At 40.6% G+C, this 14,785-nt stretch overlaps 1 long non-coding RNA gene across 2 annotated transcripts; it reads right to left on the reverse strand.

Annotated features, from left to right (window-relative positions):
* Positions 1-1,104: 1,104 nt before the first annotated feature.
* Positions 1,105-10,896, reverse strand: LOC140597343 (uncharacterized). 2 transcript variants are annotated; one of them, XR_011999200.1, is made up of 4 exons: positions 10,325-10,896; positions 4,052-4,113; positions 1,325-1,415; positions 1,105-1,163 (listed from the first exon to the last, which is right to left on the reverse strand). It is a non-coding gene; the product is annotated as an uncharacterized lncRNA (long non-coding RNA). The 2 variants fall into 2 exon arrangements; XR_011999199.1 differs by lacking the exons at positions 1,105-1,163; positions 1,325-1,415 and having other exon boundaries at positions 3,426-4,113.
* Between the last annotated feature and the right edge of the window lie 3,889 nt (positions 10,897-14,785).

The raw sequence follows: 14,785 nt of genomic DNA on the forward strand, positions 1-14,785 counted from the left end.
AATATCTTTTTGTTGTCTGATTGCTGAGGCGAGGACTTCCAGTACTATGTTGAATAGCAGTGGTGAGAGTGGACATCCCTGTCTTGTTCCTGATCTTAGGGGAAAGGCTCCCAGTGCTTCCCCATGGAGAATGATATTTGCTGTGGGCTTTTCGTAGATGGCTTTTAAGATGTCGAGGAAAGTTCCCTCTATCTCAACACTCTGAAGTGTTTTGATCAGGAATGGATGCTGTATATGCTGTATTTTGTCAAATGCTTTCTCTGCATCTAATGAGAGGGTCATATGGTTCTTGGTTTTTCTCTTGCTGATATGATGAGTCACACTGATTGTTTTACGAGTGTTGAACCAGCCTTGTGTCCCAGGGATAAATCCTACTTGGTCATGGTGAATAATTTTCTTAATGTGTTGTTGGATCCTATTGGCTAGTATCTTCTTGAGAATTTTTGCATCCATGTTCATCAGGGATATTGGTCTATAATTCTCCTTTTTGGTGGGGTATTTATCTGGTTTCGGAATTAAGGTGATGTTGGCCGCATAGAACAAATTTGGAAGTACTCCATCTCTTTCTATCTTTCCAAACAGCTTTAGTAGAATAGGTATGGTTTCTTTTTTAAATGTTTGATACAATTCCCCAGGGAAGCCATCTTGCCCTGGACTTTTGTGTCTTGGAAGGTTTGTGATGACTGCTTCAATTTCCTCCCTGGTTATTGGCCTGTTCAGATTTGCTATTTCTTCCTGTTCCAGTTCTGGTAGTTTATGGCTTTCCATGCAGGGATCCCAATGTGGGACTCGATCCTGGGTCTCCACGATCAGGCCCTGGCCAAAGGCAGAGGCTAAACTGCTGAGCCACCCAGGGTGCCCTATTCATTTGTTTCTAATAGTGATTAAGAAAAAATCATTTTAAGATACATTGAGTACCACGTGCCAATTCAAAGTTACTATTGATGTTTTTTTTTAAATTTCCAACTGATCTAGATACTGAAAAAGGAATCTGACAATATTCAGTTACCTGGCAAATAAAATACATATACATAAAATATACATAAAATATATATTACAAATAGAGACAGTCATATATATCAAAGGAAAGGCTAATTATCTAACTTTCTAAAAGTGAATTCCACATCATCAATTTGCCCAATGCAGTAACATCTTGTGGAGGCCTGTAAATGCAGCAAAAAGAAGTTTATTAGTTAATGGTGTCATTTCTGCATCTAGAGAACACTATGCTATCGGTGATCTAATTATTAATATTAAATTTAAACTAGAATATTAAAATTAAGTTAGAACTTTCATGTTATACGACAGGGAACTACAAACAAACCTTAAATGAATTTCCAAAACCCTGGTCCAGAAAGAGAAAAAAGAACAGGCAACTGAGAGGTTCAAAGAATTGAGAGAATCATCATGTGTACCTAAATCCAAAAAATAAATCATTTTAGTAACAAACTACTTGCAAAGCTCTTCCTTTGGACTGATAATCGATTCAAATAAGTAAAGTACAGGAGAATGTTGATCTGTATCTCTGAATGACACACAAAAATCATGGTGGCTTACAGTTTTATTAGATTCAACATTTTGGTAGTAACATCTCATATTGAATTCAGATTTACAGGCAAATTTGCACATACAAGAGCTTCTCTGAATGTCCTAGTTGTTAGGGTTTTTCAAACAAACTTAGGAAATGAAGATAAACAAGCCCAGAAAAATGTAGTAAGTAACCTGGCTGGAATGATTCAACAGGAAAACTGGAGATAGTGCCTTATGGTAGAGATGCTACAGAGTATTCTCTTGAGGCGGGTGCTCTGCCAAAATCCTAATGCACCACAATGACCGTTTCTGAATTCATAAAGTATGGAAGGGTCGCCATATAGTGTTATATCCAACTGTCATGAAGTTTGAATGATTACCTGTATGCATATAGTCTTTAAAAATTACTATCATCAGTGTCATTACCTCTTTCCTTACTAGTAACCTACTCTTACCTCGCTAGAGTGTCTTAGCTGATTGGGAAGTTCCAACACAGGAATCAGTACATAGTGATGGAATCAGCCCCTATGCCAAAATAAAAACTCAGGTCTAGAGAAGAATAAGGAGAAAGACTGGACGATGGGCTTTAGAACTAGACTAGGAACTGACACTACTCTCTTACTTTCTGCCTATGTAGATATCCTTCCTTATCCCATGGGCCTCAATTTCCTCATCCATAAAGCAGAAAATAGAAAACTTATTTATGCCTTGGATCGTACTGCTATTTTCCAATAAGTGGCTAAGAACACATAAAAGAAACAACAATACCTCACATTGATATAGCACTTGGCAATTGTCTAAAAATATCACGTATTTTATCAGGCTTTCACCTTCTGAGAGATGGATGAAAAAGTCAAGTGCATTTCCAAGTACACTGGGTGGAGAGACTCTGCCTTGGAATCAGATAGACCTGACTTGGGATTCTGGTATACAACTTATTAGCAATGTATCCTCAGGAAAGTTTATCTTAACTTCATTTATTACCTTATCTACAAAATAGGATCAATAGCACCTACCTAAAAGAGTAATTCTGGATTAAAAAATTCAAAAAATATCAGGAAGGGAGACAGAACATAAAGACTCCTAACCCTGGGAAACGAACTAGGGGTGGTGGAAGGGGAGGAGGGCGGGGGGTGGGGGGATATGGGTGACGGGCACTGAGGGGGACACTTGACGGGATGAGCACTGGGTGTTTTTCTGTATGTTGGTAAATTGAACACCAATAAAAATTAATTTATTAAAAAAATTTCAAAAAAATCTGGGTCCATCTCCCAGAAGAACACCTCCAAGCTGTGCACATTTTACCAATGGGAGAGTTGAGACAAAGTGATGATAAACAATTGTAAAGCTCACACTTAGCAAATCCTAGAGCCAGCCTATAACTAGAACCATGAGAAGAACAGGCGTAGTGAACTCAGGAGTGAAATAGAATGAGTTAATCTATATATAGCTTTCAATTTTCCTGGATAAAACATTTCTTAAAGGAGGCTAAAACAACCCAATGCGTTTGACAGCTAAATGGAATTTGTCCTCATATATTTCTTTTATTTCTTATGCTTACTTTTCAATGACTCACAAAACAATTTCCTTTCTTTGGCCAGACACCTATTATTAACTATGCTACCTCAATGTTATGTGCAGGAAGAAAACTTATATTCTGTTATGTACATCTGATATTAATGTACTCATGAAATAGCCACTTATATGTCATATACAAAGTAAGAACACTTAATTAGGAGACAAGATTGTTCTTCTGGCTTTGGCTTTCCCATTTGGGCCCTTTCACCTTGGGCGAGTCTCATCATCTTTGAAACTCTTTCACTTAATCTGTAAAATGGTGTAGGTAGACTTTGTAATCTCATCCCTTTCAGAACTAGATTCAATCACAGGTGAAATAACATCTTTCCCAAGAGCTTTAATGACGTTAAAGAGAAATGCATATACAGGATGATGTGATCATTGCTGCCCCTCTCAGACCTCACCCTTTGAAAAGGACAGTTGGTATGGAATTAAGAAACACACTTAAGTGGGATATGACAGTGAAAAACTGGAATACACAATCTTGGAAGATTGGGGGAGGGGACTTCTCTGAAATTACACAGGATAATGTAAGCCACCATTTGATAAGCTTTTACCAATGGAACTGCTTCTGTATTGTGGCAATAGCTAGGACCAAATAAACTCACAATGCCTTCCAGTCTAATTCTTTCTGATTCCATCACTATCACAAAACATTTACTCCTGGATATCTAGATGTATCTACTTTTCAAACTTCCTATCTCCTTCCAACATCCAGCATCACTCACAAATCTCCAATTTCTCTGACAAGTTGCCCACTGTCCCTTTTCAAGTACCATACCCCACTAAGATTTCATGTTCTCATGCATTTGAGGTTCAGTTCTGCTATTTCAAAACAGCAAATGTAACTATCTCTTGTTTTGTAAGGAAATATAGTCCCCACTGTGCACAAGTAAATATAACTCTAGAAAAGGCCATGCGTGATTTGGTATTTCAGCTGCACCTGTCTGTGACTTAACTTGGTTTCTCTTTACTTGCTGGGAGACTGTTGTCCACATGTGGATGCTGTTAAAAAAAAAAAACAACATGACTATGAAATTGGCAAAGGCATAATTTAGTGTATTGAAATGGTAGTAGATAGCGTCAGATTATCCAGCCAAATTGACTAATGACTAATCAATACAATAGGAAATAGTCTTCAAAATTCCTAAAGTTACAAACTGAAACTATACCAGTATGGACGAAAAAAGTTTGAACTCCCGCTCAATTATCAATAGAAGTAGGAGACAAGTGATAAAGGTGGAGAAAATAAAATATTGTGAAGTAGGAAGTAAGAATTCCATATGTAATGTCCTTTCACTTAATTCTTCCTTACAAAGATCCTAATTCAATCTCAACCTGTATATTAACATCAGTTCTACAGAGTTCAAAATATAAAGCTGAAAAATATCAGGAAAAAATTATTTCCACAGTAAAATTCACAAAATATATCCTTAATACTCCTCTAACAAAACAAAAAATCTTTAAAATGAACACTGGGTGTTTTCTGTATGTTGGCAAATTGAACACCAATAAAAAATAAATTTATTATTAAAACCTAAAAAAAGACCTGACTGTAACAGAGCATTGCATTCCTATTTATTTACTCCCATCCCAGGAGGGGGCACTGTACCAAGTTGTGATCTAGCCCAGAGTGGTGTGTGTGTATGAGGTGTGTACTGTATCAGGCTTGACCAAATGACTTGTACTGACACATGAAATGTGACTGGAAGCAAAGTGAATCATCTCCAAGAGAATGCTTTAAGAGTCGTCATGTTTGGGGGACTGTTCTTTCCCTTCTGCCAGAAAAATGCATGTCTCTTGTAAGTGTTGTTCCCTTACACATCAAGTGGAACCAAATGCTGGAAAGAGTCACAGCCTCCTGTACCCCACACTTGCATGGACAAGAGCTAAATCTTTGTTGCTAGAAACCGCTAAGACTTTAAGGTTATTTGTTTGAGCAGTCTTCTTGGCAAAAGTTGACTGATACAATGACTTAAGCAAAATAATACTTTTTAAATTATTCCCTTGGTAAAAATGAAGCATCTTTTAATCAAGGAAATTTATGTGAAGCAGAAAAATGACAGGTGTATTCAAAAGAGTGAACTGTGCAAAATAAGTTAATTTCATATTTACGGCACACTCATCGGGTCCTATTAAAAAGTGAAGTTTCATTTTTTTTTTTATTTTATTTATGATAGTCATAGAGAGAGAGAGAGAGGCGCAGAGACACAGGCAGAGGGAGAAGCAGGCTCCATACACCGGGAGCCCGATGTGGGATTCGATCCCGGGTCTCCAGGATCGCGCCCTGGGCCAAAGGCAGGCGCCGAACCGCTGCGCCACCCAGGGATCCCAAAAGTGAAGTTTCAAACAAATGTAAATGTTTCTTTTCTTTTCTTTTAAAAAAGATTTATTTATTTATTTGTGAGAGAGAAAACAATGGAGGGGAAGAGGGAGAGCAAGAAGGAGAGAAGCAGATTCCCTGCTGAGTGTGGAATCCTACTCAGGGCTGGATCCCACAATCCATGAGATCATTACCTGAGGTGAAATCAGGAGTCAAATGCTTCACCAACTGAGCCATCCAGGTGACACTAAAATGGTCTCTGATGGTTTCTAATCACAGCTAATAATCAGCCACACAGCAAGGAAACAATTTAATAGGATTCCTAGGAATGGGATACTATATTAGACAAAAAAACTAAGTCCATAAATAAAAAACAACAACCACAAATCACTAACATATATGCTATGTTTCTCTGAGGGGCTCAGGCAAAGACAGTAATCTTTTAAGTATCTTACAAAAAAAAAATCTGACATGGAAAAAAAGTCAACAGAAAAGACAAGAAGAATAAAAAGAAAAATCTGTTACACAGAAAACATGTGATCTGATCCTAGGAAACAGGTACTCTTCACAGGAAAAAAAGGTATACCTCAACTATTTTACTTAGATAAATTACCAATCTCGACAGGCCAAGAAACTTTAGAATAAGATTATGTCACAGAGAACAGAGTGGCTATTTTATAGACAAGCAATTAGAGAACATATTGTGTTCCCAGAGCATTTTTGCTCTATTTTACATCAGAAGTTTTTTAACTGACCTCCACTTAACTCATTCCCAGATTTACCTGACACTGCATCAAGTCAGCTGAATGACGTCCAAAGCAAAGTCTTCTCAGTTGGCAGCCTGCTCTCTGCTTTACGGGCACACCTCTGTCCTCAGCCCTTGACTAGCATGCTTGTGTCGCGAGAGTCCCTTGTGTGTGTTCCCACATATGTTTATGACACTTGTACAAGATATTTTAATCGATAACTTAACCAAATATTACATAAACCAAAGATATACGAGTAAGAAAAAAATTCACTTGTTTTTAAGAAAATCAGCTGTATATTTTTAAAAAACACTCAAAGGAAAAAAAAAAACTCAAAGGTAAATCTGTAAAAAGAACTGTCAAGTTACAGAATGAAAAAAAAGAGGAAAAAAACAAAAAAAGTTACAGAACGAAAGCAATTATAAAAGATGGAGGAAAATCATAAGTCTGGAAGGAGTTTATACTCCACTTGCTTTACAAGAAGGAGGCTTTACTCATATTACTTTAAAAATAGCAAAACTGAATACTATAAGGAGTGGTTATAAAAAATATATATGGTTGCAAACTCTAGTGAGAAAACCTATGCTCAGAATCAAGAAGGCTTTGGTCATAAATTTTATTTTTTAAAAAAGATTTTGTTTATTTATTCATGAGATAGAGACAGAGACAGAGACACAGGCAGAGGGAGATGTAGGCTCCATGCAGGGAGCCCGACGTGGGACTGGATCCCGGGTCTCCACTATCACGCCCTGGGCTAAAGGTGGCACTAAACTGCTGAGCCACCCAGGCTGCCCATAGTTTTAAAAATTAAAGAATCAATGTGTTCTCATTCATTTAGGGAATATAAATAATAGTGAAAGGGAATATAAGGGAAGGGAGAAGTAATGTGTGGGAAATATCAGAAAGGGAGACAGAACATAAAGACTCCTAACTCTGGGAAATGAACTAGGGGTGATGGAAGGGGAGGAGGGTGGGAGGTGGGGGTGAATGGGTGACGGGCACTGAGGGGGGCACTTGACGGCATGAGCACTGGGTGTTATTCTGTATGTTGGTAAATTGAACACCAATAAAAAATAAATTTATTATTTTAAAAAAGAATCAATGTATACTTACAAAACTTAAACTAAAATTAAATGGTTGAAATATCAGTTCTATTTTCCCTGCTAGCACAAACTTTTTCTATTACCTGACCACGTACCGGTCCATATCACATCAGAAAAGAGAATTTCAACCAAATTATTATATAACCAAGTTTGAGCAACAGATTCCCCACACATGCCTCCCTAACCAACTTTGCTATCCCTATCAAAGTATTTCCCACCCTGATCTGTATTTATTTAGATGCATCCCCCAACTGGGCTGCAAACTCCATGGGGGAAGGGGTTATATCCTCAAATTACATATAAATTATCATTCCCCAAATATATATTATTCTCAATGGCAGGAGACTTCACTAAACACAGATTTCTCCTTCCCCTTGCCTCCTCCCTTCCCCAAAGATTCCTTGCTCCCAGAGGGCACGCAATACATCATATTCATCTATGTAGAAATCTCAGTACCTGACACAAAACCTTGCTCACTGAGGGCCAGACACAAAGAACCCAATGGACTAAAAACTAAGAAAAATAACTGGCATTTTCCTGTAAATTAATAAGATGATAAAGGCAAGAATGTCATTCAGGAAAGTGGAACTTGCTAGAAAAAGGACTGAGGAATCAAGTTCCCATTCCCAACAAATTCTTAAGAAATCAAAAGTTAACCAATAATTGAGAGTATTTTAACCGACTGGAAATAAGAGGACAGAGTAGATAAGCAGATGTGCTTCCTGGAAAGAGAACCAGAATCAGGCCAAGCACACTCCACTCACATACCAAAAGTCAATTCAAAAACCTATGAGAGAAACCGAGTGTTCATTCAATGCATTTATTGTAGCACATCATGTGCACCATCCTGCAGGACCCCCCCACCCCCCACCACTCACAAGAAAGTCAATACCAGTTTCTGCTCTGTAGGACTTGACATGCTTTTGGTGGAAACAGAATAGGAACTGGTTAAATTACCATAAAAAGTAAAAGGGGCCAAGACAATTGCATGGAGAGCAGCAGCTATGGAAGTTTCAGAGGCAGTTTCACAACAGTGTTTGAGATTCACTCTGAACCTTGAAAACTAGGAAAGTTTGGGACAAGACAAGATTGAGAGGGAGTGGGTTTATTAAAATAGGGCAAACAATGTCAGCAAAGTCACAGTATTACCAAGCATAGCTTAGATTATGGTAAGCAACAAACCTAGATAGAACACTGGGTATTGCAGACAAGTTGTAGAAAAGGAGACTGAAAGAGCAGCTTCGATGTGTGGAGTGACTGAAAAGTCAGGCACAGATTCAACATGCCCTGCCTTTGGCTCAGCTCGTGATCCTGGAGTCCGGGGATCCAGCCCTGCATCAGGTTCTTTGCTCAGTAGGGAGCTTGCTTCTCCCTCGGCCTTTACCTGCCTTCATGTTCTCTCTCTCTTGCTGTTTCTAATAAATAAAAAAAATCTTTTAAAAAAATCTAAATATGCCTTGTCAATTGCAGCATTTGAAGAAAATTATAAGGCAACCACCTCACCCTAATGAAATAGAAAAAAAAAAAAGACTAAAAAGTAGAAATCTATAATAAATTTTGTTCATTTGATCAATATGATGGTATATTTTATGTATCAACCTGACTGAATCATAGGTTGTCAGATATCTGGTCAAACATTATTCTGAGTGTATCCATGAGAATATATTCAAATGAGATTAATATGTGAATTCATTGACTGACTATAGGAACTTGCTAGCCACAACATGGGTGGGCCTCATCCAATCAGCTCAAGGCCCAAACAGAACAAAAGACTAACCCTCCCCTGAGAATTCCTCCTGCCTGACTGCCTCCAAACTGGGACATTAGCTTTCTTCTGCCTTTGGACCTAAGTTGAAACACTGGTTGTGTCTCGAGCTTGAGAGTCTTTGACCTGAGCTATACCCTCAGTTCTCCTGGTTCTTAGGCCTTCAGACTCAAACTAGTACAGCACCAGCTCCCTTTGGTCTCCAGCTTGCTGGCTTACCCTGAGGATCTCAGAACTTGTCAGCCTCCATAACCACCTTAGCCAATTCTTACAGTGAGATATATAAAAAGCGTATAAGCTGCAAAAAAATAGAACAAAAAAATGAGTGGCTAGGAGATGGTTTCAGTGAAGTCAAGGAAGAGAGTGCTTTAAGAGGGAGGTATCTGTCATCTGTCAACAACCCCTAATGCCACTGGGCAGATCAGCAGAAGGAGCTCCAAAAAGCCTGCAGTGCTTTAGTGACACAAAGTGCATGGTGGCCTGAGAGAGTCACTAGAAAGCTCAGGGCAGAAGCCATCTCAGTGCGGGCAGAGGAGCACATTGGAGGTGAGAAAACTGGAGACCTAGAATATCCAAGCAAAGAGGGGATCCCTGACGAAAGGGGATGTAGAATCAAGAGGGAACAATTTTGAAAAGAAAAAGTCTGAATGTTTAAAATCAATGACAATGATCATCAGTGTCAGAGGGTGAATATCAAATGAAGAGAGGGGATGCTCTACGTCCTAAGTGTTCATCAGAGGGGGTACACAGGCTTGTTCTTCAGAAAGAGGAGGGGACAGACACTTCTCTATGCCGGGAGGACGAAAACAGAACGAGTGCACCGATGAGTGAGTGTGAGTGTGTGCTGTCAGGAGCTGATGTGTCAGTGTTATTTACATTATCTTTCCAGTTGTTTACTGACATTCTAGGGTTAAAATTACCATAGGGTTTCCTATGGGATTCAGATGGTGTCAACAGAATTAAAAATCTTACGTGTGGCAAGGTACAAAGTATTTCAAGGGATTATTAAATGTCACTTTTGTGTACAATATGGCATTGGGTTTATTAAAATAGGGCAAACAATGTCAGCAAAGTCACAGTATTACCAAGCGTAGCTTAGATTATGGTAAGCAACAAACCTAGCTAGAACACTGGGTGTTCTACCATGAATGGGTCCTACCATGAATTGAAACAAAGCAAAATATATTTATAAAAGTTTAATATAGCATATAAATACCCAATAATGTGCATTTAAATTTAATAGAGAAAAAAATGAAGAAAGATCAGGAAAGCTGTTTACAAGCACACTACATTCCAAAGTCGACAAATGGGCCCATGGAACTAAGTCGCGGAGGGAAAGCTCTCCAAAGCCTGCTTGGTTCCATGCTGTTGCTAGAGGAAGAGTCAGGGAAACTGTCAGCAAGAATGACCATGCTCCTTTTTCTTTGCTTTTCCTTTCTGAAAAACAAAAAGAATGGGAGGGAGGGAGGGAGGGAGGGAGGGAGGGAGGGAGTGAGGGAGGAAGGAAGGAAGGAAGGAAGGAAGGAAGGAAGAAAGGAAGGAAGGAAGGAAGGAAGGAAGGAAGGAAGGAAGGAAGGAAGGAAAGAAGGAAGGAAGGAAGGAAGGAGAAAGAAAGAAGGAAAGCAAACCGATAGACAGACAGACATGTAACCCACCCCTAACTGTGCACAGCCATACATCACAGGACTTAGTTCACCAAAGGGAAAGACACAAGGAAATGTCGCTGTCATCTCTGCCCACTGAGATGAATTAAATCAATCGCCCATTCAATCCCGCCTGAAGGAGGCAGCTGAGCTGGGGCGGGACCCTGAGGCTGCGTGTCCTGCCCCTGAACAAGGGGCCTGGGACGCGGCCTGGGTGCTGCTGCTCCTGCTGGCGCTGCTCCAGGCGCCTGTGGACAGCGCGCGCCTGCACGGATCTCTGCATGCAGAGAATTCGATGCCTCAGGAAACCACCAACAGGGAATGTCACCTCTGTGACCTCCAGCTCTAGGAGCCAGGCCACCAGCAGCTCCGGGAACCCGCTGACCAACCGCCATCTCCATCTCCAAGACACGTGGCTACAGCCAGAATCCCAGCAGCTGGGGGCTGGGCCAACAGGATCTCCAGCAGCTCAGGGTCCCAGAACACAACCCAGGCGACACTGGCCTCGGAGACCATCCCCACGACAGTTCAGCCGCGGCCTTTTCTTATCAGTCACAATCACACCAGCTATTAGCTCTAAAGGAAATCCAGGATCCAGAGTGGATACTGGCAGCTCTCTGGGCGGTATTGTGCTGACACTGGGTGTCCCGTCGGTTCCTTACATCGGAGGCAGAAGGTATTATTCCAGAAGAGGCGTTCGATCACGAACCATTGGTGAACATGATGCCATCATCTAAGGAGGTCCAGGACCAGTGGAAGAAGACGGATACAGCCCTGTCAGATCATTTCGGTGATTCGGCCATGCACATAATATACAATGTGCTATATAAACATGTGGAGCGTCCTCCTGGTTCCTAAAGGGAAAACGGGTTTGGTTTGGGTTTTCTAAAGGAGTATTTGGAACATAGAGTTAATGCAATGGTTATAGTCACTTTTAAGAAATACACAGTAAGACAAGGCCTGCCCTTTCCTTGTATGGCACTGGTCACAGCAGGGGAGTGATCGGCAGACATGGTCCCCCACGGGTGCTGTGCCCTCCCCACATACAAATAAGGCCCTCAGGATGCTGACAGAAACACCACACAGCAAAAATTATAGGAGTTCACCAGCTCGCAAGCATAACTTTAAAGCGTTGTGCCCGGTGCACTGCCCCCAGGGCCCAGTCAAACTAGCAATGATATCTGGGCTTTGCCCTGCTAGGGAGAGCCTGAACTTTCAATGAGAGGTAATCTAAGTATTTTTTTCCTCTGTGTATTTCACTAAATTGGAACACTGAACAGTGTTTTAAAGATTTGGTTAGGTTATTGCTGATGTGAGACTAGTGTCACTACCAGAAATCGCTCTATTTCATATGGAACAGTTATTTTCTGTTTAGTGAATATTTTTAAGAGGTGTAAAGCTTTCTGCTCCTAGAATCGCTGAATGTCCTGTAAACTTCCCTAACCTAAGTTCCTCCTGTGATTTCCAAACCCACCCCACAAGCTAAGGCTGTGCCAGTCCATCCAGGGGCCGTAGGGCAGCACTACCTACACAACCCCTCAGGCTCCCACCTACATACCAAATGCTGCATTTTTGTGCACTGTTGATTTTACTCAGATTGGGGACATAGCATTTTTATACTACAAAAGCTTTGGAGTACATTTTTAAGGCTTTTAAAGATAAGCTTTTATTATTCTTCAGGCCACTGGTCTCCTGGGGGCGGGGACATGGCTGTATTATGGTATTAGAGAAAGCCCCATGTTGTAGGGACCCCAGGGCCAGTCAATGTAGTTCCTGTTACAAGCAGCCAAAACTCGTTCATGTTTGGTGAAAAAATGGTACTTAATCTGACTATATGACCATCCGACAGAGTGTTGCTATCTTAGTAAATTTCTGCTAATCCAGAAATGCACTAATATGTCCTAATGTCCCTCGTCTGCACTGCAAAGGATTTAAATGTGACTTGTGATCAGCTTTTGTGTTTCAGAGGATGCTAGGAATTTCTATGTAAAAGCATCACGTCTACGCACTGTGCATTAAGGCCTAGTCTGCTGAGGACCAGGTAACGCCGCAGGCCTGAGATGTGTATTGTAGAAGGAATCCAAGGAAGCCTGGGTGGGCAGAGTTGGTAACAGACCACATACTTGCCTGGTAGGAACCCCCACCGTTTCCATTTCTTTGTAAAATGACGATGCGGGTGGGGGGTGTTTTCAATTTTACCTTTTTCATCTCTTGTGTTCTTTGTGCTTTCCGGCTTGAGGTCCATTAGAACCCCAGAGGCAGGGGATCCCTGGGTGGCGCATCGGTTTGGCGCCTGCCTTTGGCCCAGGGCGCAATCCTGGAGACCCGGGATCGAATCCCACGGCGGGCTCCCGGTGCATGGAGCCTGCTTCTCCCTCTGCCTGTGTCTCTGCCTCTCTCTCTATCTCTCTGTGACTATCATAAATAAATAAAAATTAAAAAAAAAAAGAACCCCGTAGGCAGCTGGATTCTGAGCACTCTGAGGATAGGGAACCACTTCATGTCCCTGAATACCTTTCCGGTGGCCTGAGGCCTGTCTTCTCCGTGTGGAAGCTGCATCGCTCACTTCCCAGGCCAACCACTGCTCCCCTAGTGCACATTTCACGGGCATAAACTCATTACCTAGTCCTGTTCACTGCGGCAAATACTCGCTTCCGCTCCCGCTGAGAAATGTATTCACTTGAAGATGCGTGAGAATCCAATCCAGGACTTTAGATAATCCAAAACATGAATCACTCCCATTCAGGTAAATGAGAGTTGACAATATATTCGTGAGAATTTTCTATTTTTAAGGAGAAAAATTTAAAGCAAATTCCTTTAACTCTTTTTTCCTTTTATTATAATGACCAGGTTTTGGTATTTAATTGTCACTGAGAACTATTTTTAGAATAAAATTTTGTTCTTCATCTAAAAATTAAAAAAAATAAAAAAGTAAATACCAACCTAAGAAATAATAGACACATCAGTCAGTTGATTATGCATTTAATTAAGAATAATAGTGTGTATAGTTTTGACATAATTCAGCCATGATAATAATATATTTAATTACTTTTTAGACTCTTGTTAAACAAACTCCCGGGATCCCTGGGTGGCGCAGCGGTTTAGCGCCTGCCTTTGGCCCAGGGCGCGATCCTGGAGACCCAGGATCGAATCCCACGTCGGGCTCCCAGTGCATGGAGCCTGCTTCTCCCTCTGCCTCTCTCTCTCTCTCTCTCTCTCTCTGTGACTATCATAAATAAATTAAAATAAAATAAAGTTTAAAAAAAAGAAAAAAAAAAACAAACTCCAAAAAAGAGAAGGCCACATTTTAGAACTCCTCTCCTTTTTTTAAATTTATTTTTTATTGGTGTTCAATTTGTAAACATACAGAATAACACCCAGACTCATCCTGTCAAGTGCTCACCTCAGTGCCTGCCACTCAGTCACCCCCACCCCACGCCCACCTCCCCTTCCACCACCCCTAGTTCGTTTCCCAGAGTTAGGAGTTAGAACTCCTCTTCTATTCAACTCTGTACCCTCTTGATGCAATAAAGCACCACAAACAGTGGCCTACAACTCAGTAACTTATCTTCCTTTTTCTTTTCTCCAAGCAGTCTTTTTTTTTTTTTTTTTTTTTTAGGCACAGGATTTCTTTTATTTTTGATTTTTTTAATAATAAATTTATTTTTTATTGGTGTTGAATTTGCCAACATACAGAATAACACCCAGTGCTCATCCCATCAAGTGCCCCCCTCAGTGCCTAGCACCCAGTCACCGCCCCCCCCCCCCCGCCCACCTCCCCTTCCACCACCCCTAGTTCATTTCCCAGAGTTAGGAGTCTTCATGTTCTGTCTCCCTTCCTGAGCAGTCTTTTTTGGATCATGTGAGATTTCCAAAGAGGGCTAAGGCACAATGAAGGATGACTAAAGTTCTAGGAAACATTTTTCCTAAGGTTCTAAGAAACATTTTTCTTAAGGTTCTGTGAGCTTGTTTCTCAAATTCTCATAATTTAATATACTTAGCTGAATACATCTTTATTGTGCAGGTTACATTCACTGAATTATATAAACTATAAATATAAATCATAAAAATTTATATTACAAGACAAATTTTAAACC

This window comes from Vulpes vulpes, unplaced genomic scaffold, assembly GCF_048418805.1.
Source record: "Vulpes vulpes isolate BD-2025 unplaced genomic scaffold, VulVul3 u000000707, whole genome shotgun sequence".
Taxonomy (NCBI): Eukaryota; Metazoa; Chordata; class Mammalia; order Carnivora; family Canidae; genus Vulpes; species Vulpes vulpes.